Here is a 5,679-nt window from a genome sequence, read left to right as displayed (position 1 = left end):
ACATTTTGCCTTGTTGTCCCTCTGTAACTCTTCTCCCAGAGTTATCCTTGTCTCACCATTTGCATTAACATTCTCTTGTATTTGGTTTTCATCAATAACATTAATCAAACTCATTTGATTACCTTTCTGAGACAGTATTCCTTCATTCTTCATCAGAATAAGATCCTGATTCTTCATCTCTATGACAGCTTCTTTAGACTCATCCATAGACTTTTTCTTTTGTATGCAGTCAAATTCTTCTTCTTCTGAGAAGTTTTCTTTGTCACCTTTTACTTCTAGATCTTCATCTACTCTGAAGATATCTTCAAAAGGTTGCTTTTCTCCTGCAATACCTACCATCATACACAAACTATCAGTTTTAAAAACATAATACCATGTGGTCTCACTGGATGCTTCAGCCATCATATCTCCTTGTTGTTACAAGTTCTCTTTATGACTCAGAAATTCTTCGGTGATCTCCTCTTCAATCTCTTCAAGACCTTCACTTGGTTTCTCGATATCTTTCCCCAGCTGTATATGAGACCTATCTATCTCATCTTCTTCTAGAACAGAATTTAGATTCTTCTTGTCTTCTTTCTCCTTTATGACAATATCATCAAATTTTCCTTCTTTACATGTTCCACCTGCAAACATACACAAATTGTCAGATTTAAAATCATGTGACCCTTTGGCCTCACTTGAAGTTTCAGTCTTCAAGTCTTCATCTTCACTTTCTTCCAGAATTTCTCCTTGTTCTGGTTCACAAATGGACTCTTCCATTTCTAACTCAACTTCTTTGAGTTTTTCCCTCAGCCACTTTACTTGCTTTTGCTATAGCCTTCTCTACATCTCATGCCATTCCACTGGCTTCTTCCTTAATACCCAACCTTGTCTCTAGTTTTCCTCTACTATTCTTCTTAATGCATCGAGTTTTCCTTTTAAATTGGCAATCTCTTTGTCAATTTCCTCTTGACTCATCCTCTTTCCATTTACCTTGGCATCCTCTTTCCTCATCTTTCTTCTATTGTGGCTTGTCTTTGAACCTTTTCCTTGACTATCAATAGTCGTCTTCTTCTCCTCTTTCTTTATGAGCTCATCATTTATCTGCAACAAGCCTCTGCAATAACTAGTCCTCCTCGCTGCAATCTTACCTCACTAAGCTCTCCTCACTCAGTCTTTTGGTAAGCACGGGTCCTCTATCTAGAACCTCCTCTTGAGCAACACCTTTGCTCCTTCTAGGCTTCTGCAATCTCTCACTCTCTCTTGAGAACACTTCAGTTGTCCTCTCTATCCAATCTCTTGTTGGATTCTTTAGGTTCACTGCCACTTCTCCATCAGAGTATTTTCCTTACTCTGTCTTCAAGAACACATCTGGTTCTCCTCTCACAGCTTCTCTTGTTGTCACTTGTGTATTAGTGTAAAAACACACATTCTCAATTTAAAACAGAACATATTACCTCACTTTCAAGATCTCAACATGATCTTGTTTCACCATTCCACCTATACTTTGAATGGATTTCCTCTGTCTCTTGCATCTACAAGTTCTACTACACATCACCTCTGTGTGCCTTCCTTTTGTCAGATTAGAATCTGATCCTTCCTTGCCTGCATAAACACCTTAACACATAACTCTGCTTTTAATTCTTTCACATAGAATTTCTCTATTCTGTTTAACCCCAACGGTTTTAATTACAACTTGGCTCTAATACCAAATGACGCAGGATTACCCCCACTTACTGTTGGAAATAATACTGAGAGGGGGGGGGGGGGGGGTGAATCAGTATTATCAGATCAATAAAACTTTTTCAATGCTCAGAAACATATACGCTACTTCAGTTAAGTGAACCAGCGTGTACACGCTACTGTGTCTAAAGAAACCAGCGTATAACCATAAATCTTATAATTCAGTTAGTTTATCTCCAGTTAAATGCATCAAGACATTATTCATCATATTAAGAGTAAACAGATGCAGTATAGCAGAACAAATCATCACACAAAAGCCACACACATGAACACCATGATATAAGGTGGAAACCCAATGTGGGTGAAAACCACCTGCTGCAAGTCGTCTCTATCTTTCTTTAATAAGAACTTCAGTTTACAATATTTTGTACTGGTGCAGCCTCATACCAGTACGCAGGCTACAACCTGCAGAAAGCTTCAACCTTCTCTCGTTCTCCAAACTTCCTTGGAAGGGAGCTCCAACCCCCTTTGCTCTTGTACTAGCTAAGATACTAGTACGTAGGTGTTGGCCTACAATCTTCTTTCCTTCAGGTACCACTTTTCATCAATTTTCAGACTGGATACTCCTGAAGCACAACATTACAATCTGAAGACCATGATTCATTCACAAATCATGAAACAACCAATACTAGCATCATCAATCTTTGAATTACTGAACCACTGAAACCCTGTCAAACCCAGTCACCAGAACACAGAGCAGACTACAGAACTCTGCAATAACAGTCAGATCCAGCTGCAACCCAAAAATCAAGCTCCAAAAGATATACGCTACTATAATGAAGGCAACCCGCGTATACACGCGGTTTTACCAAAGACAACCTGCGTACAGATCTAAAAATAATTTTTCATAACTTGCAGTTGTACCAGATTTCAGTTATACCCAGAACATAACATTGCGTCAGTATGCAGATCTAGAAATACGCATAACCAACCATATAAAGATAGTTCATTTCGAACCATTTGATCCTGATCTCTCCTTAGATCTAGTTCTCCATTAACCGGTGAGATCTCTCCTTAGCTCAGATCAAGAAATACCTCATCAACCAATAACCTGCATACTGGATCTAATACTTCATCAGATATTCAAGACTTTTTCATATCTACTTGCCTAATGATTTCCTTCTCCTTATATAGCCTTAGGCCTTGTTCAATACCAAGAGCCAAAACCATAGAAAGCCAATACCATCATCTTCAAAACTAGGGATCAACACGTTCGTCGAGACATCAAGGTCCAAAATCATAGGCACAACTTCCAAGGAATAACCGTTGTGGACCAAAGAGAAGTTTTCCACATACACGTGCTTTTACTGAAGCCAACCAGCGTGTACACGCGACTTGATATATAGAGAACCTGTGTATATGAACTTTCTTGGCATGATGTACTAAGATCTGTCCTCTGAGCACCTGTACCAACCTCTGAGTGAGTTGCCATCAAGGACAACACTTGAATCATAATGCCAACAATCTCCCCCTTTGGACTTGATGGCAACCACCACACCAAGTCACTCTCCCCCTTTGACATCAAGGGCAAAGGGATGTGCTCCCCCTGAGTACATGCTGATATCTTTGCTTGGTTGTGCTGAAACATGCTTCCTCTGACTGTAGGCAAGATCTGCAAAATATGTTCTTCAAAGGAACCAAGACTTATACACCATAAGGGACCTTCCTATTACCAAAAGACTCAATACATACATCCATACTCCCAACCAAGAGGAGATACATTAGAAACAACCAATTATATTACATCATTCATCCCAGGCATAGTGGGGAAACCAACATAGGTCGTTACATGACCTTGACCCCATAAAAGAGATATCACAGAAGAGATACATGACATAGAGACAACAAATCTAGACCAAGACTTATGAAAGTCACAAGCAGCATCTGATACACCTCTTTTAGATCAGCATCCAAGACTTCCTTCTGAGCTCCTTCTCCTGAAACCAACAACAGTTGTGTACTAGAACCAAAAGCATCTAAATGCCAACAATGCTTTATGAAACTTTAATCTGCTCCCCCTAAACCTGTGCCTGCTGACTTCTGGCATACCCATCTCAGACCTTCTCCAACCGGAGTCTGCCCTTGCTGTTCAGAACTCCATATACGCGACTTCCTCTGCAGAAAACTGCGTATGCACGCGGATATGCTTTCTGCAACACGCGTACACCATATACGCGACTTTCCCAGCATAATTCGGCATATATACGCGTATATCCCTTACGTAACTTGCGTATACCAACTTTTCTGTAGAACAGATAAGCTTCAACAACAGGATGAAGCATCAAATACTCCCAGCTTTTGTCTGAGATATTCAAAAGTTTACCTGGGCAGTGGTTTTGTGAGAATATCAGCAACTTGTTCCTTAGAAGGAACATACTCCAATTTGATCTTCTGCTCAAGCACTTGTTCCCGAAGAAAATGGTACTTGATTGGTATGTGCTTGGTCTTTGAGTGCATGACTGGATTCTTTGAAATGCTGATTGCACTTGTATTATCACATAGGATAGAGACTGGTGGAGTGCAAGTGATTTGAAAATCCTGCAAGGTCTGCATCATCCAAAGAAGTTGTGTGCAACAAGATGCCGCAACCACATATTCTGCTTCAGCTGTAGATAAGGCAATCGAACTCTATTTCTTGCTGAACCAAGATACTAATCTGGAACCCATGAAGAAAGCACCACCACTTGTGCTTTTCCTATCATCCATACTTCCGGCCCAATCTGCATCTGTGTAAGCATGAAGAGTGAGATCTGTATCTCTAGGATACCATAAGCCATAGTTTTGGGTCCCTTGAAGATACTTGAAGATTCTTTTGACTCCCTGAAGATGAGTTTCTTTTGGGTTGGCTTGAAATCTTCCAACAATTCCTACTGCATGCATAATATCTGGTCGGGTACCTGTCAAATAAAGCAAACTCCCAATCATGGATCTATAAGTTGGTTGATGAACTGCTGCTGATTCATCATTTGCACTGAGGCTGCATCCTGTAACCATGGGTGTACATACTGGCTTTGACTCTTCCATGCCATACTTCTTCAAGATCTGCTTGAGGTACTTGGTTTGAGACAAGAAGATGCCTCCTTTATTTTGTTGGATTTGCAATCCAAGGAAGTATGTCAATTCTCCAAGTAATGACATTTCGAATTCTTTCTGCATAACCAAGGCAAAGTTTTGACTCATAGTCTCTTCATTGCTGCCAAAGATAATATCATCTACATAAACAACAAGTATTAGCAATTTGTTATTTTCAACTTTTATATAGAGGTTGCTATCTGTTGATCCTTTTGAAAAACCTTGTTGGTGAAGATATTTGTCCAACCGATAGTACCAAGCCCTTGGAGCTTGTTTGAGACCATAGAGAGCCTTTTTCAATCTGCATACCAGGTTTGGATCATTCCCAAGAATGAAACCATCTGGTTGTTCAATATACACTTCTTCTTCTAAGTCTCCATTCAGAAAGGCTGATTTCACGTCCATTTGAAATACCTTGAAGTTTTGAAAGCTTGAGAGAGCAAGGAACATTCGGATGGCCTCAAGTCTTGCAACAGGAGCAAAGGTCTCTTCAAAATCTATTCCTTCTTGCTGCACATACCCTTTACAAACAAGTCTGGCCTTGTTTCTAATTACTTCTCCATTTTCATTCAATTTATTTTTGAAGACCCATTTAGTCCCTATGACATTTTTATCTTTTGGTCTAGGAACCAATTCCCAAGTATTGTTCTTTTCGATTCTACTCAAGTTCTTCATCCATTGCTTTGACCCAACATTCATCTTTGCATGCCTCTTTCACATTTTTTGGTTTAGTAGAAGAGAGTAATGCCAAATAGCTTGAAGCTTCTGCAATTCTTCTTCTTGTTTGTATTCCTGCTTCTTTCTTCCCCACAATCTGAGATTCTGGATGATTCTTTTGAACATATCTGGATGGAGTCTTCTCTTCTATTCTTGTCTGCTCATCTA

The sequence above is a fragment of the Pinus tabuliformis genome, chromosome 8, assembly GCF_031772625.1.
Source record: "Pinus tabuliformis cultivar Carrire ecotype Pingquan chromosome 8, CPIR1, whole genome shotgun sequence".
NCBI lineage: Eukaryota > Viridiplantae > Streptophyta > Pinopsida > Pinales > Pinaceae > Pinus > Pinus tabuliformis.
Note: the sequence above shows the minus strand (reverse complement) of the source record.